The 24,850-nt window shown below is 37.9% G+C and overlaps 1 pseudogene; it reads left to right on the top strand.

Annotated features, from left to right (window-relative positions):
* The first annotated feature begins 1,698 nt into the window (after nt 1–1,698).
* Nucleotides 1,699–24,352, top strand: LOC147998115 (igE-binding protein-like; annotated as a pseudogene).
* Nucleotides 24,353–24,850: the final 498 nt, after the last annotated feature.

Below are 24,850 nucleotides of genomic sequence, written 5' to 3'. Positions count from 1 at the left end.
TGATTTCTCAACAAAGGCGCACAGCTACAGTCTGAGAATAACAGTGTAAATATGGTGTACCGACATGAAATGATAAACTTTGAAATCCTATTCTATCCAAAATTTCCAGATATCAGTAAAGCAAAGGACCACATGGAGCATAGAATTCTCTTCTTTAGTTGCTTTTGATATCATCTGCAATATCTACATTCCAGTGTCTCACGGTCATATTTAAGGGTTTAGGATGTTTTACCATGAATCTTTCTTAAGACCAAACATAAGATAGAGGAGGATTGGCAGAAAGAAGAATGGCTTCTGGACCAGTGAAACCTCAACTTCAATAGGTTCATAAGAACAGGAGAGAGTCTATTTTGCAATGCCTTTGTGGATTCTACCTTCTTCACCTAGTTGTGCATAATCCATGTTAAAATTCCACCTAACTTCATACTGTAGGAGTCACCAAAAATACATACATATATATATATATATATATATATATATATATATATATATATATATATATATATGTCATCAAAACTAGTCAAGATTGATGAAGCTAAGAAGTGCATTCTACCAGAAACCGGATGTAGATAGATCCTGAGGGACACAGCTAGAGCATGTCAAATACAGAAGTGAATGCTAGTTGCAAACCAGTGAACTGAAAACCGCCCTCTTGTTGGTAGATTTTGAGAAAGGATTGCAAGAGTTGAAGGTGCATTCAACACCATAAGAACAACTTTGCCAATGAACCAGTGCTTCCTGGTACTAGAACAATATTCAAAGACTTTACATGGACAGACCAATTGCCCTAAATGAATATGTGGCAGAGAATGGCATTGATGGGCACCAATGGAAGGAGAAGCCCTTGATCCAACCTAGGATTATCTTCTAGTTCAAGGGATTGTCAAGGGACAGAAAGTGTGGTTAAAGAAGGGACAGTGAATATGTAGGGATCTTATGGGAAGGAAAATGAGAAAGAAAATATTATTTTACATGTAAATATCAAAATATCCAGTTTAAGAAACCACTAAAATTTGCCAAAAAGTAAATAAAAGAATGATATAAATGATAAGAAAACTGTCACCTAATCATGCCTATTGACTCAGAAATCTAAAGTGTTATTCAGAGTAATATTATTGGAAAGACAGAGATGATGAAGTCTCAACTAGAAGCACTTCTCTCTCCCAAATATCAGAGTCAGATAGAAACTGCACTTTTGGAATAGAAAGCATGGAGGAGTTTACTCTGAGCTGAGGACACAATACTTGCCTTTACATTCTTCTGTGGGACCTTTTTCATTTGGACAAAAAGAATGAAGGCCATGAGCTCTCACGGAAAAACTGTGCCATTCCCAACACGTTCCTTTTGGAATAAAGAAATGAATGATATAAACTCTATGCTTTCCAGGAACAATAAGAACAGAGATATCCAGATGCATCTGAGAGGACCCCAGCTCCTGAATCCCACATGTGGAAGGCTAAAATCAATGTTTTCTGTTCAGCGATACCACTCAACCCTTACCAAGGAGTCACTGAGCTTTCCCAAGCACACATCTTTCTTCCTTTTTTTAGACCAAGACAGAAAGGCATCTTCCTTCTCCCCATTTCTGATCTCTTCATCCTCTTTGTTTTCACTCCCTAATAGCTGTTTACTCTGAATTATATGACAATTACTAAACCTTGGAGGTTCTGAAGGAATACCTGAGAGGCAGATGCAATCATGACGAAACTTGTGACATCACAGAAGAAGATAAAGCTCTCCAGCTTGCAAGAGATTTTTCAGGCAGATCCTCATCATGATGTCACTGAGAACTGCCAGTCCCTACTGGCTAATCAGCTTTCCTTACATTGACTAGATTTGAGGGTGCCCTTTCCTGGTATGTCTCCTGAGATTCAGTGGAAACCTTTATGTACTCCATCTCTCTAAAGAATATGTTATTCAAGGGCTTGGAATGGATAGAAAAGATCTTGTAACATGGAGCAGAGGAGATTCTTCTGAATAATAATTTTTTATTCCCAGGTACTTTTCATGAAATACAGTTCAATTTTGTAGGTTTTCTCTTTTTCCCAATGGCAAGTTTTTCCCAACAGACCTTCAATTGAATGAATACTGTATTTTACTTTCTTATTGTACATTCCTCGATATGGCACTTTATAAATATTGCTGAATGTGTACTCAAAATTTCTTTTTTCCAATTCCATTTTCTGCAATGATTTTGGCAGGGATGACATCTCTGTGGATTCAAGTTGCATGATCTGATTCAAACGTCCTTATTCAGAGGTAGCAACTAACAGGGAATTTCTAAGACTAAGTTTACTATCATGACATAGTGAACCCTTTTTAGTCCAACCATTATGGGGTCTGTGATATCTGGAAACAAATCAAAAGACTGGGAATATTAAAAGGGAAGAATCTTGCTGAAACATTCATGGAGTAATGAAATTCATATCTATTAGATTACCACAAAGAGGTTGAGCCTTCTGATTGCTGCCTGCTACCCAACACAATCCATATTATCTTTTATTCATTCCAAAGTAATAATAGATTAATGAATAAGACTCTATATAGAGAGAAAGTTTGAATTTAATTTGAACTTAAGTCCAAAGATATTACTGTTTGTATGGGAGTGTTTTGTTTACTACATATATTATAGAAAGAATTTGTGTAAGAATTTCAATTGGAATTGCTTGGAAAAGTTTCTGTAGCTTGCAGGAATGGTTTACCTTTAATGAGTTTACTGTAGCAGTGAATTCCATTTTTTATATCATTGTTTTTTCTACATCTACTGATGGAAATGACAATAGTTAGATTAATTTTCACACACTTGGAAAAATTTCACTTACAAAAGGAAACGATTATTGAAGAACTTCAGGAATGATCTTTCTCACTACTTATGGACTTTCTTCATGTACGCTGGTATTGGCTTTTGGAAAAAGAAAGGAAAATTCATTTTTGCATGTCTCAAGTTAGCAAAAGTTTTATAGAAAAAAGGCATTCTACTCTAATTAAAGGAGATATTTATCTAATGGAAAATAAGTTTTAAAAGAATTTCAAAGGATAGCATTTGGGTTCTTTTTAAACTGTCGTACAAGAAAAAAATTCAGTTTGCTTATTTTGTTTTTTAATGTACAAATGAGTACTAATATAAGGGTAAAATTTTGTGACATAGAAATACTACATACACAATAGCCATCCCATCAAATTACTCTTGTTAATTGTGATTTTGCATTCCCTTGCAATTCAGAATGAGTATCTTAATTTTTTTTTGCATTTTGCCAATGGGGATTTCTCATTTTCTCAAATAACATGCTCTTACATTTTCATCTCAAAATATTTACAATCAATTTTGCAAAAATATATGTACTACAGAGTTTCTTTATGCATGTACTTAATATCAAAATATATCAAATAAACTTTACCTATTGTAATTCCATTCACCATGACACAACAGATTTATTCTGGTTCTACATGTTTGACAAATACACCTGCACACAAATGGTTGTTGCTATCACAGAGCAGACAAAAATTTGGCAACATAGAATGTTGCAATAAAAATCAATCAATTAGAATTAAAGCAGTAAGTCAGGTAGAAAATTAAAGCTTTATAGCTTGAAAACAGTTCTGACCAACAAAACTTCACACGTGTGAGCTTTGAAATTTAAATACAATATATTGTATGGCAATATGAACCCAGTCTAAAATGATCATCCTTATGTCCTTTTAGAAGATCTAAAATATTTATAGTATTCTTTTGAATGTATAAGGCATTTTATATTTTATAGTGAGTGTTTTCTCAGAGGCACTTGTCTCTTTACATTCTTATTTGATTTATGATTAGATAATGGAGAGCCAGTATTCCATCCCAGACAGTAAGACTTTAGATGCTGTATTCCACCACTATACCACAGCACTTTTAAAAATTTTTTAAATGAATTCAACTCGTAATATTATTCTAATTGTGAAAGTCTTATACAGAAACAGTACTGCTTCATGTAAGGAATTAAAATCGTATGATTTCATTCAATCAATTAATAATTTTATATTTTCACAGTTTAAAAAGGTGTTTGTATGTGATTGAAAATACATGGAAGATACATGTATCCCAACACTGACCCAATACTCTCTATTGCTGTCTTATCCCATAAAAATCTTTCTGAGAGTGGTTTAAGCTATGTTGGAAGATATGCCAATTCTTCTTAACCAATAAAACCAATAATACCAACTGTCTATTTTTCTTTCCAATGAGTTTGTGTGTTCATATAAGAAAATGGAACTATTATTTCAATTACTTTCCTTTAAAAACATGAAATGCTATAGTCTGCTGACCCTTGTCTTACACACATAATGAAGATTCTTGAATCTTTTAACTTAAGCCATCATCTAGAAGCTCTCATTTCTTTGAGGTTAGCCTCCTGTTCCTTTCTCACTCATGTCCTTCTTTTTTAATTGGATATTTTATGTATTTACATTTCAAATGTTATAGCCTTCCTGGTTCCCCTCTTTCCCATCCACCCTCCCCATGCTTCTGTGAGTTTGCTGCCAATCCTGCCTGTCCACTCACACCTCAACACTCTGGCCTTCCCCTACACTAGGGAAACCAGACTTCATAGGACCCAGGCCTTTCCTCCTATTGATGCCGGAAAATGACATCCTCTTCTACATATGAGGCTGAAGTCATGGATGCCTCCATGTGTACTCTTTGATTGGTATTTAGTCCCTCACTTCCTTCATTCACTGGACAACAGCTTATTATGATTCAATGCTGACAGTGCTGTCCTTGCAGCAGGAAAACAATGGTCAGTGAGCCTGAACCTCAGGAAGCTGAATGTTCACACAAATGCATGAACACATGCAACCAGAGCTTGATTCACACTGAAAAAAAAACATGCAAATATTTTCCACATATTGTGCAGTGAACACTTGCCATGGGTTTCAGTGCTGTTTCAAAAGACTATTGCCAATATTACTCGGTGGCCAGCTCCATGAGTGAGTGGGTCATCATTTATTTTAGATTATTTATTTAGTGTTGAATATTGATAGCCTCAGACAAATTACTTCCAGCAGATCTTATACACAATCATGGTTCTTTATTTCTTTTTTTTTTTTTTGTTTTGTTTTGTTTTGTTTGGTTTGGTTTGGTTTGGTATCAAAATATATACAGCAAAAAACTTAGCATTTTACCACTTTTGGTATAGTGCTCAGAATCTCTGGTGTGTGCCTGTCACTCCCTCTCTGACCCAGATCTCTTTGAATTTATGGAGCTGAGATGCCATGCATTTTACACATAGTAACCATCTTCCTTCTCTCTCCTCCCAGACGCCAAACCTCCTGCTTCTTACCACTGTTGATAAAAAACTTTATATTCATTGATATATGCAGCACCAGAAAATATCCGTCATTTTGCTGTTAACTTAGCATCCTCAGGTTCCTTCCATGTAGCATACGTCAAATGCCTGAGTGATATTACACCCCAAGGATAGCCCACAGCTCATAATTCTTCAAGATAAACTTAATTTTTTCCAAATATCAATATTTGCTGACGACGCTTAAAAGCTTAACATCCCTGTAGCCCTCCAGCAACCAGAGGTAAAAGAAAGGATGGGGGGTATTGTGGATTGTGGGTGGTGGCCCTGTTTAGAAAAGTTCATTGGAGCAACTCCCATCTGTGTTTTCTGGAAAGCAAAATTTTTGTTCTCAAGTTGGAATACGTAGCTTGTTCCATTAGCAACATTTCATGAATACACTATTAGTTCAGTTCTGTAGAGTTGTCATAACAAACAGGAAACAGCAGCAGTGGCACAACCTAGTAGGACAGCCAGGCTTCTGTCAGTAACCTGGACAGAGAGAAGGTCTATGCTGTGCTTCTCTCAGGGAATTGAAGATCAGCAGAGACTCAAGATCCACAAACATTGTTGCTGCTGCTTTATTTGTTTCTCTAAGTCTGCATAGCCAGATTTCGATTGGAACAATATAAGATGTTGGCAATGTTTGTTGCTGCTACAAATATATTACTGTAGCTGAGTAATCCTGTGCATCATTTTCTCCTCAGAGGGATAGAGGGTATTCCAATCATTTACACCTATTGCTGCTAATGTTGAAATGGGTAATTCAATATGTGATGAGAGGAGAAAAATCAAGACAGTGTAGATCCTTTGACCATGTTTCCAATATAAAAAGTTTAAAAACACTTACAATCTATGATCTGTAATGGTACTGCAAACTCTTAAAACCACCTCAAAAGCAGTAACTTATTCTTACCGTTGTATTAAATAAAATACAGTTAGTTAGAAAAAGGTGAATATGTAAGCCTGATGGTGCCTTTGGTCAAAATGATAATTATCAAAACTATGATTTCAAGCAAGTTTATAAAATAATGTTTGTAAGACATGAGGCTCTTCTGTTAATTCTCCTATTATGTGTGGTTAAAGGCACATGCCATCTAGTTGTAGGGATAAGGAATGACTTATTTTTGGAGAAAGTGTATGATTGAGTTAGAGTAGCAAAGGACATCATTTCAATCCCCAAGTACATAGAAGTCAGATTGGTAGAACCATCATCCTGTTAAACCAGCAGAAATGAGTACTCAGTCAGAGCCATTTAGCAATAACATCATTTTACTCTTATTTGGCTAAACCATATACGTCATGCCTAGGCAAATTCTTTTAAAGCAAGGATTTTGCTTTGTAAAAGCATGTATGTATGTAGGTATAGATGTATGTTTGTATGTATGTATGTATGTATGTGTATATTTGTATATATGTGTATGTGTACATAAGGACATATGTTTATATTTTGTATACTTGTTTATATATGTGTATATGTATATATGTGTATGTGGCCACATGAGTATATATATATATATATATATATATATATATATATATATATATATATATATATATTTGTATGTGTATATGTGTATATATATGTAACATACAAATACACTCTATTTTCTGATATTATGAAATTTTTCTCATATATTCATCAGGACTCAAGAATTTTAAAAGCTGCTTCATTAATTTTGATTCATTTTAAAGTACTGCTCAGAAAATAGATTCAATATGGGTCATTAATTTTTTTGCTATCAAATTTTTTATCTTTTTCATAAAAACACAAATATTTACTTTAGTTATGTGACTGTATATATGTTTTAGCATGAGACATAACTAATTAGCTTTTCCAGCATGTGATATAATTTCAGGATACTATTAGACCTATGTGATGTAGAAACTATTTCAAATGACTTCAATATGTGATAGATCAGAGTGATAGATAGAAAGATATATGGATATATAGATACATACATACATTCATGCATGCATAGTTACATTGATGAAAGATCACAGATGATAAGTAGACAAATATCACAAACTCAGAATCATCAATTATGAAATAATTAGTACTGAAAGATTAAAATATCTACTAATATGGAGCAAAATTTTAAATGTGAATTTTGTTCATATTTTAATACCTCAGGGAGATATGTCAGACATAATCTTTAAAATAAAATGTCTTTTTGACACTTCCACCCAGGTAGATAAAAACATGAAATACTTAACCTCATTTACATCAATCTGTCAAATTATTCCATCATATTGTCTTTGTTCCTTAAATGCATAACATCATACTTTTTATCCCTGTTCAAATCAACCGTCAATTTACACCCTGCTCTGAATTCTACCTCAAATCCTATCACTATATAAGTCTCTAATAGATCCTCATATGCTATCATGAAAATTATTCATGATGAATCACTTTTAATCTTTACTAACATTGCTCTCGTAGAGGTAACTATTATTTCTCTGTCACAAATGTGATCACTATCCCCTTCTCTGTTTTCAGTACTATTTTCAACATCAATCATTTTTTAAATGCTCGTTATATGAGATAATAAAATGATCTTTTTATTTTTTTTCGGAGCTGGGGACCGAACCCAGGGCCTTGAGCTTGCTAGGCAAGCGCTCTCCCAATTAGCTAAACCCCCAAAACCAAAATGATCTATTTTTCCCCTAGTAAATTATGTACCAACAGTTTGTTCCAATGAAATTTTAGACAAGAAAAACAAAGTTGTTACAAAGTGCTGGTTCTTCTCAGACCTAAAACTAAAAGTTGTCTATGTGACAGGAAGCATAGGAGGAACACTTGTGGAAAAGAAGAAGAGTTTGTAGAAGACCTCATGCAGGGAAGTGCTTCATGCAATTGTAAAAAAAAAAAGTGTAAAAGACCTGAACTTTCATATTGAGTGAAAGTTGTTGAAGAATATTTACACGTTACTCTGAGTGGATTACATAAGCAGGTTTATTTATAAATCCATGGTAAATACTAGAAAAAATGGCATCAAAGTGTAATAGAGCAGAAAAGAAAATAAAGTTGAAATTTGGTACATGTTACAATATAGATGTTGATAACTTGAACATGCTGAAGGTTATTGGATGATTTAATGTGATGAATGGCTCAGATAAACTAACAATATGCATGACTCTTTAATGAAATAACTCTATACTGAGAACAAAACAATAATCTGTGACAAAAACCTGTTCAGTTATGGTTATATTCTTTAATATTTCTTTTTTAAAACATTCATTTATTTAAATAAATTCAATAAGGAACCGAAGATAACCCTTTTCATCTTTGGTATATCCAATCTCTAAACAGACAGGAGTATAGTGGATGAAACTTCTTCCAGCATGTGCCTAATCCAGGTATTATTAATTTAAAATAATAAACATAGCACAGTATCATATTTGTGGGCATTTGTTACTAAGAACTAATAATCTCCTCAGAAAGACCTCCAATAAAACCAATCTAAAGTAACTTTCCCTTTAAATACTAAAAATCTTAAAGATGAAGCTTGCTTATCATTTTCATACATATACACAATTTGTAATAATTTCGTTTTTACATATGACTTTCAGTCACTCTACTTTTCTGATTTTGATATATGCCAAGCTTCACAAAGAGGAGATTGTATGCTTCTCAGCAGTCCTCATATTTCTCCCATTTTCCACTGCATCTATGCCATATTACAATATATGAAATTAATATTATAAGTAAATGATAATGGGATGCATATGTAGATTTTGATATTTCATAAAGTATAAAAAATAAAAAGATTCAATAAATTACTAGGTACAGAATTTGCTTTTATATGAAAACAGTAGGTTAATAATACCTTATAATATCCACCCTAATTCATATTGAGTCAGTGTTGAAATATATTTGACAAATTTTTGAAAAGATTAAGTAACTTTTCTGTATCTTGGTAAAAACAGTTGGACATATTCAACATAGAAGTGTCAGGCTCAGATATTTTGTACAAATAATTTTTAAAAACAGTCCTAAAATATTCTAAAAGTTAGATCTAGAACACAAGTATAATTCTCAGGCTCCAGATAACCAGCACACACAGTGCTGAGCACTTGTCTTCTATGTGCATATACAATTTTAATTTCCATAGGATATAAATTTTATAAAATCTCAAAGCTACATTTATTTAACAGTAAAATGTTAGAAGTGGAAGATTACTTTTTTCCATTTTTATTAAATTGTGTAATTATGTGCATTTTAATTCTTTTTATATTTCCTGTCCATCACCCCTAAACTCTTCCCCTCACCTTTTATAGTGGTTGTCCCCTCCACATTGATATCACCTTCCTTACTGTCCCAGACAACCAAATATCCAAACTTTTAAAATTGGTTAGAGAGCTAAACCAAGAATTCTCAACTGAGGTATATCAATAGCTGAGAAAAACATCAAGAAATGTTCAACATCCACAGTTATCAGAAAAAGGCAAATCAAAATGAACCAGAGATTCTACATTACACCAATAACAATGATTAAGATATAAAACTGTTGCAGTAGCAGACTAAGCTAGGATGTAGACAATGTGGTACACTCGTCTATTGCTGGTGAGATTAGTACCTGTACAGCCACTTAGGATATCAATGTGGAGGTTCAGAGAAAATTGCAAATGGCTTCACCTGGAGAACCTGCTTTACCACTCACTTCAACACATATACACAAACATGATCCACATACAACAAGGACATGTGGTTGAACAGGTTCACAGCAGCCTTACTTACAATAGTCAAATGCTGGAAACAAGCGTGATTTACCTCAACTCCACTGAGGAATAAATAGAGAAAACAAATGTGCTTTTTTTAAACAAAGGAACACTACTCAGGTATTAAAAATGAGGACACCAAGTACTTTGTAGGCAAAGGAATGGAGCTGGAAATTAGTGAAGTTAGAGATAAAAAAGGAAATAACACGGGATGAACTTAGTGACAAGTGGATGTTAGCCCCAAAGCTCAGAATTCCCACTATACAGACCATTTACCACATGAAGGGTAACACGTTAGAAGGCCAAATTGCTGATGCATGCAACCAACTTAGAAGGGAGAAGAAAATAATCATGGAAGGCAGAGGGATGGAGGGACTTATTTAGAGGTAGAGAATGATGGACAAAGTGGGGGGATTTGCAACAATGAAAAGAGACAAGAGAGGATTCCAGCGGAAAAGTGGAATAAATGACAATAAGCATCAGTGTTGGGTGGTGAACTTGGGTATCCCCAGGAATGTCCCAGGTGCCAGGGATGCAAGAGGATCCCATAAACCTAATGGGATGATGGTAGTTGAAATACCAAGCAGGATAGAGATAGAACCACTAGAGACTGCCACCTGTAGCTAGGAATGCCCCCCCAGTGAAGGAATGGTGCTGCCCACACAGTTCAAAATCTTTATTCTATATATATCCAATGCCTACAAATATGCAAATACAAAAACAGAGCAAAGACTGAAGGGAAGACCCTTAGGAGACCACCCCACTATAAGAATCATTTCATCCACAGACTCTAAATCCTGGCCCTATTCCTGATTTCAAGATGTGCTTGCATATAAGACCCTAATATGTCTGTCCTCTGAGGGGCTCCGCCATCATCTGACCATGACAGATGTAGATACAGCTAACATTTGGAAAGAACCTGACAGCCAGAAAAGAAGAGTTAGGGGAATGCCTGAAGGATCTGAAGGAGATTGGAGTCTAATATGTAGAACAACAGACTCATTAAGTTTACATTTCAGAGACTCAGGAAATTTACTACCAACTAGAAAATACTTGGTTCAGGCAATGGCTTCTGCTACATAGACCGTAGAACATATGGAGAAGACAACTGCCTCATCTGCCATATCTGGGAAGGTAGTCAATTGGTCCTGTGGAGACGTCATATCCCAGAGAAGGGGGATGTTGGAGGGTTAAAGTGGAAGTGGGCAAGGAGATGGGGGAGCACCATATTAGAAACGAAGAGGATCAAAATGGGTTTGGGAATTCAAGAAAAATACCAGTTTGGGCAATGACATTCAAAATATAAACAAATGAATATACTGTTTATAATATAAGATATTATTTTTAAAATAGACATAATCACATCTGTCCCCTTAAGGACTATTTATTCATTATCTGTAATGTTTCAGGTGTACTTAATGTTGCAATCCATAATTTTCATAAAATACTTAGTTTTGAAATTTTACGTAGATATACCCAATCAACGTTTTATCTCCTGTCCTTATAGCTATAAATCCTTAGTTTCCTCGATTTATAATTAAAAAAAAATATTTTGTATTTCTATCACATTAGGTTTCCATTCAATGCCTCAAATGCCTCTCAATTTTTGCTGTACTTCTCTATATTCCCTCCATTGTTGCCCTCTTCCCTTTTTCTTCACATTTGACATTCCTGTTCCTGACTGTGTCCCTGAGAAATCCTTAAGAACATTTGTACTTCCCAAAATGCAGAAGGGGCACTAAGCTGATCATACAGATACACCGTTTTGAGAATTAACATTCAGATTAAAGTGAATTTGAATCCCATTTTTCTTTTTTTATCTGGATTACCTCATTATGATGACTTTCTCAAGATACATTCCTTGTCCTGAAAATTACATGCTTTCTTTTTTCCAATCTGTAAAAGCACCACATTTTCTTTATGCCTTCATTTGTTAAGGAACAACTAGAATATTTCCAAATTATCAAGGGTCTATATACTAGGATGAATCAACATTTGGACATATACCCTCGAGTTATATCATTAGGCATATTGATTTCCATATTACAGAAGAAACATCATATTGATTTTAAAAGGTGTTATAGAAGTTTGCCTTCCCACCAGGAGAATAGGAATATTCCCCTTTTCTCCATAACACAGTAAAGGTAAGTTGGCTCATGTGTTATTAAACTAAGTATTCTGAAAGGGATGACAAATCTCAGAATAATTTCGTTTTGCATTTCCATAATGTAAAAGGATGATACATATTTGCCATAAGATTCTTATTGATTTGAGTTTCTTCAATTGTGAATATTTTTTAGATATGTAGCCCAATTTAATCATTTTTTCTTGATATATAGTTCTTTAGTTTTTTATTTTGATTAATAGAAGCTCATTGCTGAATGTGTACATGCAAATAATCCTTAGTATTTTTGAAAATAGCCACTTTAAATTAAATTTACTAAGGTCAAATCATATAATGTGCTCCCAATAAACTCACAGAATTGGCAGATCTGTTGTAGCTAACAAAATTCATTAAGGTCACTTCATAAAATCTCCCTATGTAATAAAACATTCTGTATGTACATAAAATTGTAGAATAGACATTAATTGTTTAATTTTTGGGGAATTTCCACCAAAGTATTTTGATGACACTTTTCCCATTAATTTTACCCACAACACTCTATTTCTTTGAATCGTACTTTTCTGTAACTTCTACATTAAAATACTATTTAATAACCCCATGATAAACCCTTACAACTAATGATCAAACCTCCGTCAGAAGACACTAACTGTCCACAGTCTGTCAGTTAGGAGTAACAGCTTTCAGTCCTTTTCACTGCACTCTTGACTGTTGACTGGCTTGATGCTGTGCAGGAAACCACAGCTGCTCTGTGTCATGAGGACAGCACTCCTCATATCCTGAAGACACGATTTCCCTCTGATGTAACCCACAATTTTGCACCTACAGTCTCTTTGCCCTTTTTTCAGGATGGCTTTTAAGCCTTTTGGAAGGGGTATAATATGTATATCCAACTCATCATGGCTCAAATCAATAAAATGAACACAACAATATAATGAATGAAAGAAGAGTTCATTCTTGGAAAGTATTAACAAGATTCTCATAACCTCAGGCCAAATTAAGTAAAGAAAGAGTGGGATTAACAAAATAAAAGAGAAGAGAGGAGACGTGGAGAAAACACTTTTTATATTTACAGTCAGAAATCTATAATATTTTTTAAAACATTAATGATTTACTATATGTATTTGTTATACCAATATTAAATCAGCTCAATGTGCATAATTTAAACAGCACTATACTAAACAATGACACAAAGTCAGGTATTTAATATCTCCCACCGAAAATATCATAGGACCACATGTATTCAGTTTAAAAATTTGATTAGACATTTAAAGAGCATTGACAGTTTCTTAGACTATTCCATAAAGTGGACAAAAGCATTGAATACATTAAAATTCTATTTTAAATCTGGTATTATCCAACAATTGACAGAGAAAAAAGGAGAAAGAGTGAGACAGGAGGATAAGAAGAAAACAGAAAGGTACAGAGAGAGGGAGAAAGAATTACAGACTACTGACAGAAAGAGAGGAAGAGTGAGTATTACAGACTAATTTCCACTGATACATACATATTCTCAATAGAATCCTTGTGAACAGATTCAAGACGAAGTTAAAATTATTCTTCAACCAGGTAAGCGTTCTTAAATGCGAGACATACAAGTTGGTTTATCACATATATATATATATATATATGTGTGTGTGTGTGTGTGTGTGTGTTTGTGTGTGTGTGTATACATATATATGTATATATATATGTATATATATATATACACAAATGTACGCTAGTATATAGAATGATAAAAGGCACAAAGACACCATTATTTTATTAGTTGCAAAAAAAATTAAAAAATTACTGGTAAAAAATAATATATTCATTCAAGGCAGAAGTCCTGGAGAAGTTATAGCTATAGATGATATAGTTAAACATAATAAAGGAAAAGTAGAGCAAGCCCACCACTATCGTTGTGATAAAGGGAGAAAAGTTCAAAGCAGTTCCACTGCAATCAGGAACAAGAAAAGTATATACTCTGGTTTCATACCTATGTAATACAGTATTTTTAATTTTAGTTAGAGCTCTATGACAACTGAAGAAGATCCAGGTAATACAATAAAAATTAAGAAGTTAAATTGTTCTCATATGCAGATATCATGGTACCACTTTAAAAACTCTAAAATTTTATCAGTCTCTTAAGAGTGCAAAATACATTCATAAAAGCAGAATACAATAGGGACACACAAAATTCCTTAGCCTTCCTTTACACCAATCCAAATCATACTTTTAGAAAATCTATTGAAAAATACCCCTCACAATAATCTTATAATATATAATAAAATATTGTGGATAAAAAAATATTGTGGATATTTAAAATGCCAAGACCACTGTGTATTAGCTAGAAGTGATCATAGAGACAATTTTTCTCTGAAAAAATAAGTTTCTTAAAGCTGAAAATACATTCATGAGGTAGTGGAATGCAAAATTAACACACGAAACTCATTATCTCTTCTGTATTACAATTTCTAACCATGGGAGAGAAATCAGGGAAATATTGCACTCAAAATAGTCTTAAAATATATAACAAAAATCGTGGATTGGCATAGTTATAAAGCATACTATTAGTAAGAAGACATAAGAAGTACACATGATCCATCCTGAATACGTATAAGAGTGATACAGCCAATATTCTGAAAGACTGTAAAGACTTCAATAAATCAAAGCTCTTATAGTTTAAAGGATAAGTAGATAATATAAATAGGTCAGTTTTTGATGAATTAATAAATTAATACAATAAATTGTGAATAGAATATTTTACTACAATAAATCACCTACTTTTATGAAACTCAAGAATCTGACTATAAATATTCTACTATAGGACAAAAGACAACTTTTAAAGTGCAAAGTGTTACATGTTTAGAGGGATATTTATAAAGAGAGAAAAGGAGAGAGGCAAAAATTCCATGAGATTAAAACAGTTAAGAGTAACAGAAGCAGTCTAATGGGTTTGGCAGAATTAATATTTCAAGAGATTGGAGTGCCCAAGAACTCTGGACTTTACACAAGCAAAGATTTCTCCATTTTGGATTAAGCTGTTGCTAGGATGGTTTCTTAGGTTTTCCAACTTGAAGAATTGTCTAAGCTCTTACTGTCCCTACACAATTATGTCCAGTAATGACCTAGTTCAATCCTACAGTCATGAGAACTGAGCAATTACAAGTACATGAAATCAAAGTCGAGTCACTAGACATCTGAGAAATGCTGTTTGAAAAGTGGGATTCAGTTGTTACTGTTTTCAAGTCATAGCTCTTAAAGTTTAAAATGTAAGCATTGCTCATGCACTGAACGCTTTCTCAAGAGAGAAGAGGAATTCTGATTTCTTTTATTGACATTGGTTTTAACTAATTTGTGGAGTCTACGCCTCATCTCTTGGATCAGTCCAGCATCCCCCAACAACAAAGAGTAAGTCAATTATTTGTGTGTGAGACATAAGAGAAATAAGAGTGGAAAGACTGAGACGATGAAGTCTTAACCAGAAGGTGTTCACTTTTCCAGATATCAGTATCAGAAACAACCTGAACTGTTGTAATCCAAGGCATGGAGGAGTTTACTCTGAGCTGAGGACACAATTCTCGTCTTCAATACGTTCACAATACTTTGTCATCCTCACCACATTTTCTTCTGGGCAAAAAGAATAAAACCCTTGAGCTCTCAGAAAAACAATGATGCCCTTCCAAAGACTTGCCTTTTGGGAGAAAAAAAGTAATGATATAAACTCTCTGACTTCTTAGAAGCATGAGAACAGGTAAGTCCAGATGATTCTGAGAGGCTCCCAGCTCCTGATTCACATATGTGGAAGGCTCAGATCAAGACTCTCTCCTTGAAGAACCCACTCTACCCCTACCCAGATCTCACTGAGCTTTCCAATCGACCACATATTTCTTCTTCCTTTATACCAATACAGAAGGCCAGTTTCCTTCTCCCCATCTCTGATCTCTTCATAATATTTGTTCTCCATCCCAAATGGCACTTTACTCTGAACTAGAGGCCAATTAATAAACCCTAGGTGTACTGAAGGAATATCTGAGAGGCAGTTGCTGTCATGACAACACTTGTGACATCACAGAAGAAGCTAAACCTCTCCAGGGTGCAAGAGATATTTCATGGAGGGCCTAATGATGATGTCACTGAGAAGTGCCACAGCCTACCTGCTGAACAGCTTCACTTACATTGACCAGAGTTGAGGGTGCCCTTTCCAGGAGTGTAACTCCTCAAACTCAACTTCAATAGGTTATAAGAACAGGAGGGAGTCTATTTGACATTGTCATTTGTGGATCCTATATTCTTGACCTAGTTACACAGAATCCAAGTAAATATTCCATCAAAATTCATAGTGGTAGGAACCAGCAAAAGAATATATATATATATGGCACCAAAACTAGATAGGATTGTTGAAGCTAAGAAGAACATTCTGCCAGAAACTGGATACAGCTCTTTCATGAGAAATACAGCTAGAGCATGTCCAATACAGAAGTGAATGCTAGTGGCAAACCAGAGAACTGAAAATGGACCTCATGTTTGTAGCAATGATTACAAGAGCTGAATGGACTTTAAACCCCATAAGAACAACAATTCAACTAAGCAGAGCTTTCTGGTACTAAACCAATATTCAAAGACTGTGTATGGACAGACCAATGGCTCCAGCTGCATAGGTAGCAGAGGATGGCCTTGTTGGGTCCCAATGGAAGGAGAAGCCCTTTCTCCTCCCTAGTTTGCCTCCAAGTTCAAGGGAATGTCAAGGTGCAGTAAGGGGGTTATAGAAGAAGGTTAGTGGGACTGTTTAGGGATCTCATGGACAGGAATCTGGGAAATAATATTTGAAATGTAAATATAAAAATATCCAATTAGAAAAAGCAATAAAAATTGATAAAAAATAAAAAAAATGAGAGAAAAAGGAAAAGTTAACTGCCAGCTAAAAACACCTATTCACTCAGAAATCTAAAGGGTAACTGACAGGGAATGGTAGTCAGAATAATACTAGTGGAAAGACTGAGATAATGAAGACTCAACTAGAAACACTTCTCTCTCCCAGATATCAGTGTCATACCCAAACTGCACTATAGGGATCCACAGCAAGGAGGAGTTTACTCTGAGCTGAGGAAAGAATACTTTTCTTTCCCTTCTTCCTTAGGATCATTCTCTTCTGGGAGAAATTACAAAAGCCACGAGCTCTCAGGAAACAACTGGGTCCTTTCCAACAACTGGCTTTTGGAATAAGGAAATTAATGATATAAACTCTCTGACTTCAAGGAACCATAACAAGCAGGGATGTCCAGATGCTTCTGCGAGGACCTCAGTTCCTGATTCCCATATGTTGAAGTCTCAGATAAAGGCTATCTCTTCAGGGAACCCACTCAACCCCTAACCAGGGCTCACTGAGCTTTCCAATGTTCCAAGTATTTCTTCCTTTTTTATACAAATACAGAGGGCCAACTTCTTTCTCCCCATCACTGTAGTTTTTACCCTCTTTCTTCTCACTCCCAAATGGGTGTTTACTCTGAATTAGAGGCCAATTAGTAAACCTTAGTGGTACTGAGGGAATATCTGAAAGGCAGTTGCAGTCAGGACAACACTTGTGACATCACAGAAATAGCTAGGGCTCTCCAGGATACAAGAGACATTTCAGGCAGTTCCTAATGATGATGTCACTGAGAGATGCCATGGCCTACCTGCTAAACAGCTTTCCTTACATTGAACAGATTTGACCATGCCTTTTCCAGGTGTGTTTCCTGTGACACAGTGGAAACCTTTACATACTCCATCTCTCCAATGCTAAGTACTTCTATTGTTTCATTAGTGGTTACATGCTCTGAATAGAGAAAGATAGGGGTTTGTTATGGGTACAACGGATCTAGGAAAATGGAGTGGAACAGATTCTTCCAGATAATAATTTTATTCACTGGTCCATTCCTGTGACATACTCTTCAATATCCTAGGTTTTCTCTGTTTTTCAAAGGCAAGTATTTTCCCTACAGACCTTCAATTGATGAAATATTGTAATAATTTTTTTCTACATTTCTTGAGAGGGGACATTATATATATATATATTCCTGAATGTGTACGCAAAAATTGTATTCCAATTCAATTATTTCAATGATTTTGCCAAAAAAGGGGACTAGGTACACAGTGAGTATGACAGGGTAAATAATGTGTACCTACTTCAAATAGTAAACTCCTAAATTCTTATTTTTTTCAACAAATTTCAGACATCAGTAAAGCAAAGGACCACATGGAGTATCGAATTTGTTTCTCTTGACCTTTTTGATATCAGTACTACAGTATCAACTGTGAGGAGCTGTCCGAGGAGCTGTCCTCACAAACTCCATTACAAGATGGCACCGGCATCCGGCTGAACGCACCTAGTAAAAAGGGCAATATGCAGGTGCCTGGTAACTTCCCTACTCAAAGGGACACGTACGTTTTGGTACGTCATCTGGAATAATTGGCAGCGACCAGTCAGAGAGTGACACGTCCTAGGCGAGGATAGTTTCCTATATAAGGGACGGTTATTCCTCACTCTCCGTCTCCGCATTGTAAGCTTATGCTCTCCCTCTCAAGACGCATTAAAGCTTTTCTGTAGTAGGATCCTGTGTGTGCCGCGTCGTTCCTGCTGGCGAGACGAAGCGCGGGACATCTGGTGCTTAAACCCGGAAACGACCTCGCCATCGTCAGCACCTTCGGAGATCCCTTGGCGACAAGGAGGATTGAGAACTGCAGGTACATACGTTCGGAGAGGCAGCCCTCTCTTGGAATTTGTTCTGGGGTTGTCACCGCCTTGGGAAGGATTTGTTGAGGCTATAGTATTTGTCCTGGGAGCCACCCTACTCTTTATGTTCTGTTTTCACCGTTTTCGCTGTTAAAAGGATGATCACAGCAGCTGAAGGCGCGTCTCTGTCTCTCGTATATAAGTGAGCTTCGCGCAGCTCCCTTTTACCTTCGATTTTGACTGTTGAGGAACAAGGACGCGATGAGGCCGACGTAGATAAGCGGCACCGTCCGGGGAGGCGCGTGTAAGACTCCCATACATAAGAGAGCAGCGTGTCCGTCTCTACCCTTTCACCTCACGCCTTGTCAGACGGACGTAGATAAGCCGCCGGGGTTCCTGGCCCATCATGGGATCCTCACAGTCTGTGGTCACGGCCTTGGAAACAGTGTTAAAGCAGAGGAACATCAAAATTGGAGGAGGAACACTTAAAACTTTGTGAAGGAGGTGGAGAGGGTGGTGCCTTGGTTTGCCTGTTCAGGCTCGTTTACGATTGCCTCATGGAACAAACTTGGAAAAGACCTTGACAGAAAATTGGCGGAAGAGGATCTGCGCCTAGGGACCAAAGCTATATGGAAGCTGGTTAAGAATTGTTTAAAGGATGAAACGTGTAAGGCAGCAGTAGTAGAAGGACAGGCCACTCTCAGGGTAGTCCGGGAAAGTCTGTCAGAAACCGAACGTAGTGAGAGGTTGGGCGCGCGCAAGAAAAAAGACGTTCTAAGAAAGAAAAAGTGCCCTCCCGGTAAGTCCACAGACAAGGGAGCGTTGAAATTTTCAGATTCCAGCACTTCCTCCTCTACACATAAACCAGGAGGGGGAGCCAGCCTATACCCTGTGAAAGAGCTAGAAGCGCTGAACCTTGACAGTTCTGAAAGCTCTGAAAATAAAACCTTAGACTCAGAGGAGGAGGCTGAGCTAGATGAGGAAGCAGCTAAATATGAGGGGGAAAGATATTACCCAGATGAATGTAGGGGAAGTAATAGAAGCCTTCTAGCGCGGCCGCCACCAACGGCGCCTCCTCCATATGAGACACGCTCCCGCGCCTTCTCACTAGTCCCCGAGAGGGTGAGAAGAAAGCTGAGTATGACATTTCCTGTCTTTGAGACTCCAGAGGGAGGACGGGTCCATGCCCCTGTTGAATATAATCAGATTAAGGAATTAGCGGAATCAGTTAGAAAGTATGGAGTCACGGCCATCTTTACTCTAACACAACTCGACAGGTTGGCCATGACAGCATTGATTGGCAGATGATTGCTAAGGCAGCCCTTGCCAGCATGGGCCAATACATGGAATGGAAAGCGCTCTGTTATGAGGCAGCCCAAACACAGGCCAGAGCGAATGCTACGGCCTTAATACCTGAGCAACAAGAATGGACTTTCGAACTCTTAACAGGACAGGGCCGCTTTGCAGCTGATCAGTCTGCTTACCACTGGGGCGCCTATGCTCAGGTCTCCAGCACAGCTATTAGAGCCTGGAAGGCACTGTCCAGGAGAGGAGGGATTGATAATCAACTTACAAAATCGTTCAGGGACCCCAGGTAAATTTCTCAGATTTTGTAGCTAGAATGACAGAGGCTGCAGGACGAATCTTTGGCGATCCTGAACAAGCAGCACCACTAATAGAACAGCTCGTTTTCGAGCAAGCCACCCAGGAGTGCTGAACAGCCATAGCCCCCCGAAGAAATAAAGGGCTACAGGATTGGCTTAGAGTTTGCAGGGAACTTGGAGGGCCCCTTACTAACTCAGGCCTGGCGGCTGCCATTCTCCAGTTCCAGCAACGTTAAAGGAACGGATAAAAGATCATGCTTTCAATGTGGGAAAACAGGCCATCTAAAAAGAGACACAGGATGACAAAAAGAGACAGGGGGTCTGCAACCCTCTGTGTCCGATGTGGCAAAGGCTACCATAGGGCTGACCAGTACCAATCAGTGAGAGACATTAAAGGCAAACTAGTCCCTCCTTTGGAGACTCGACCTAATGAGATGTCAAAAAACGGGCTGGTGGGCCCCCGGTCCCAGGGCCCTCAAAGATATGGGAACCGCTTTCACAGGGCCACGACCCCGGCAGAGGAGGTCCCCCAAGAGGCGACACAAAATTGGACCTGCGTGCCACCTCAGACTTCTTTCTAATGCCCCAGATGGGCATTCAGCCAATTCCTGCTCAGACTGTGGGGCCTCTACCCCTGGGAACCATAGGCCTTGTCCTTGGGAGAGGATCTCTCGCCCTACAAGGACTGATAGTCCATCCAGGCCTTGTTGAAGTTCAGCGCTCTCTTGATATTCAGATTCTTTGTTCAAGTCCCCATGGGGTTTTTTTTCTATAAGTAAAGGAGATAGAATAGCACAGTTATTACTCCTTCCATGCTTCCAGGCCACGATACAGGGTAGCAAGGGAACCATGGTGTCCACTGGTCATGATTCGGCATATTTGGTGGTTCACCTTAACAACCGCCCAAAATTGAGCTTAGAAATTAATGGAAAGAAATTCGAAGGCATACTGGATACTGGGGCTGATAAAAGTATAATTTCCTCAAAATGGTGGCCTCAATCATGGCCTACCACAAAATCTTCTCACTCACTACAAGGATTAGGCTACCAGTCATGCCCTATGATCAGCTCTGCCACTCTAACTTGGACAACTGCCGATGGCCAACAGGGACAATTTATTCCTTATGTACTTCCCCTGCCTGTTAATCTTTGGGGGAGGGATGTTATGCAGACCATGGGACTGACCTTATCTAATGAATACCCCCACAAGTGGCCCACATGATGTCAAGGATGGGCTATAAGGAAGGGAAAGGCCTAGGGCTATTAGAACAGGGTTGTCTCACGCCCATTGAACCGATCGCCAACCCCCATAAACAAGGCCTGGGTTTTTCCTAGGCGCCATTGGGGCAGCACGACCCATACCATGGAGGACGGAAGACACAGTGTGGGTTCCCCAATGGCCATTAACCTCTGAGAAATTACAGGCAGCTACAGGACTGGTGGATGAACAATTAAGATTGGGACATTTGGAGCCCTCTACCTCTCCTTGGAACACCCCAATTTTTGTAATAAGGAAAAAATCAGGAAAATGGCGACTACTCCATGACTTGAGGGCCATTAACGATCAGATGGAATCCCTTGGACCCATTCAGCGGGGCCTTCCTATACTCTCGGCCCTACAAAAAGATTGGAATTTGGTAATAATAGATATCAAGGATTGTTTTTTCTCTAGTCCTTTTTACCCCCCAGATAGGACCAGGTTTGCTTTTACTGTCCCATCAATTAATCATATTGAACCTGATAAAAATACCAGTGGAAGGTCCTACCTCAGGGCATGGCCAACAGCCCTACGATGTGTCAGTTATATGTTCAGGAAGCCCTCAAACCAATCAGGGAGACCTATCCAAATTTCCTGTTAATCCATTACATGGATGATATATTGAGGTGTCATAAATACTTAGAATTACTCAAACAAGCCTATTCCTTATTACAAAAAACCCTTAAACAATGGGTCTTACATATTGCTACAGAAAAGGTCCAAATTCCTGACACAGGTCATTTTCTAGGATCCATTATTTTCCCTGATAAGATTATACCCCAGAAACTGGAAATCCGTAGAGACCACCTCCATACTCTTAATGACTTTCAGAAGCTCTTGGGAGATATCAACTGGTTGAGACCATTTTTGAAAATCCCTTCCGCGGAATTAAAACCTTTGTTCGAAATATTGGAAGGGGACGGCCACATCACCTCCCCTTGTGTGCTAACTCCCGCTGCAACCAAGGCCTTACTAAAAGTAGAAGATGCCATAAAACAGGCCCAATTGCAACGCATTGATTGGTCTCTACCTTTTTCACTCTGTGTACTAGATACCAAGGATTTACCACTGCCGTTTTATAGCAACAAGGTCCACTCTTATGGATCCATCCACATGCTTCCCCTGTGAAGATTATTGATTGGTATCCAGCTGCAGTAGCACATCTGGCTATTAAGGGCCTAAAAGCTGCCATCTGTCATTTTGGGACTCCACCCCAATCCTTGATTATCCCATATACACCCTACCAGGTCCAAACTCTAGCCGCTACCTCTGATGATTGGGCAGTGCTGCTCACATCCTTTACAGGGAAGATAGATAATCATTATCCTAAACACCCCCTATTGTGTTTTGCAAGATCACAACCTATTGTTTTCCCTCGCATCACATCCCACAGACCATTAAAGGAGGGGATAACGGTGTATACGGATGGGTCAAAAACAGGGGTGGGAGCATATGTGGTAAACTCCCAAGTATTCTCACGACAATATTTTGAAACCTCACCCCAAGTGGTAGAATGCCTAGTGGTCATGGAGGTCATTGAAAAATTCCAGGTTCCTCTAAATATTGTTTCAGATTCCTCCTATGTGGTTAATGCTGTTAGTATTCTTGAAACCGCCGGTATAATTAAAACGACTAGTAAGGTGGCAGATATTTTCCGAAAAATCCAAATTATCCTATTAAATAGAAGATTCCCTGTATACATTAGTCATATACGGGCCCATTCTGGACTCCCTGGCCCAATGAGTTCAGAGAATGATTTGGCTGACAAAGCCACAAAAATGATAGCTGTGGCCCTGGCCTCTCCTTTAGAGGCCACTAAAGCCTTTCATGGCAATTTCCATGTCACCTCAGAAACTTTACGCCGCCGCTTCTCTATAACTAGAAAAGACGCACGTGATATAGTCACCCAATGCCAACAGTGCTGCCAGTTCCTCCCAGTTCCTCACATCGGGGTCAACCCGAGAGGAATACAGCCATTGCAAATCTGGCAAATGGATGTTACTCATAATTCTTCTTTTGGAAAATTACAGTATGTGCATGTATCTATAGACACATGTTCTGGCATTCTACATGCCACCCCACTTACAGGAGAAAAAACAACACATGTCATTCAGCACTGCCTTGAAGCATGGAGTGCTTGGGGAAAGCCAAAATGTGTAAAAACTGACAATGGCCCCGCCTACACATCTCAAAAATTCCGTCAGTTTTGTGCTCAGATGCAGGTTACCCACCTGACGGGCCTGCCCTACAACCCTCAAGGACAGGGAATCATAGAGCGTGCTCATCGGACGCTCAAATCATATTTAATAAAACAAAGAAGGGGAAATATGATAGAACTCCCCCCAACACCCCGAGTGGCAACTGCTCTGGCCCTTTTTTTTTGGGGGGGTTCTTTTTTTCGGAGCTGGGGACCGATCCCAGGGCCTTGCGCTTCCTAGGTAAGCGCTCTACCACTGAGCTAAATCCCCAGCCCCTGCTCTGGCCCTTTTAACCTTAAATTTTTTAAATCTTGATGAAGCTGGACAAACAGCGGCTGAGCGACATTGCTCAGAGCCCAAAAGGACAAAAGAATTAGTTAAATGGAAGGATGTATTAACAAATGAATGGAAATGCCCGGATCCTGTTTTAATAAGATCCAGGGGAGCTGTCTGTGTTTTTCCACAGGACAATGAAAATCCCATATGGATCCCAGGACAACTTACTAGGAGCATCACAGCAAGTGATCAAGAAGGGACTGGGACTCCTGCACCTCCTCACTCTTCTTCCATGGATGCCAGCAACGGTGCAGAGCGAGCTACGATGGGGAATAATGTCAACCTTTCCACTCCCGATGCCGGTGATGTACCACTAACAGGGATTTAGGGTTGGCCTATTTACCTAAGGATCCACAGGTTGAACGACTAAAAAAAAAAAAAAAAAAAGAAAGAAAATAGGACTATTCCCCTTAAGGGCAGCCTTTGTTTTGGCATATTCAAAAAAACATCTTTTGATCTCCCTTGCATTATGTTATATAATCAATCTTCTGCTTGGTTAAGGGAGGCCTCATGGGGAACTGGTGAGGAGGACATTGTGGCTAACGCCACAGTTCTCTATGGTGGTGGCCTTACATTGGGTTAATGGTAGCTGC

Source organism: Rattus norvegicus, chromosome Y (genome assembly GCF_021556685.1).
Source record: "Rattus norvegicus strain SHRSP/BbbUtx chromosome Y, alternate assembly SHRSP_T2T, whole genome shotgun sequence".
NCBI lineage: Eukaryota > Metazoa > Chordata > Mammalia > Rodentia > Muridae > Rattus > Rattus norvegicus.
The sequence above is the reverse complement of the archived record's forward strand: the minus strand, read 5'-3'. Positions and strand labels throughout refer to the sequence as shown.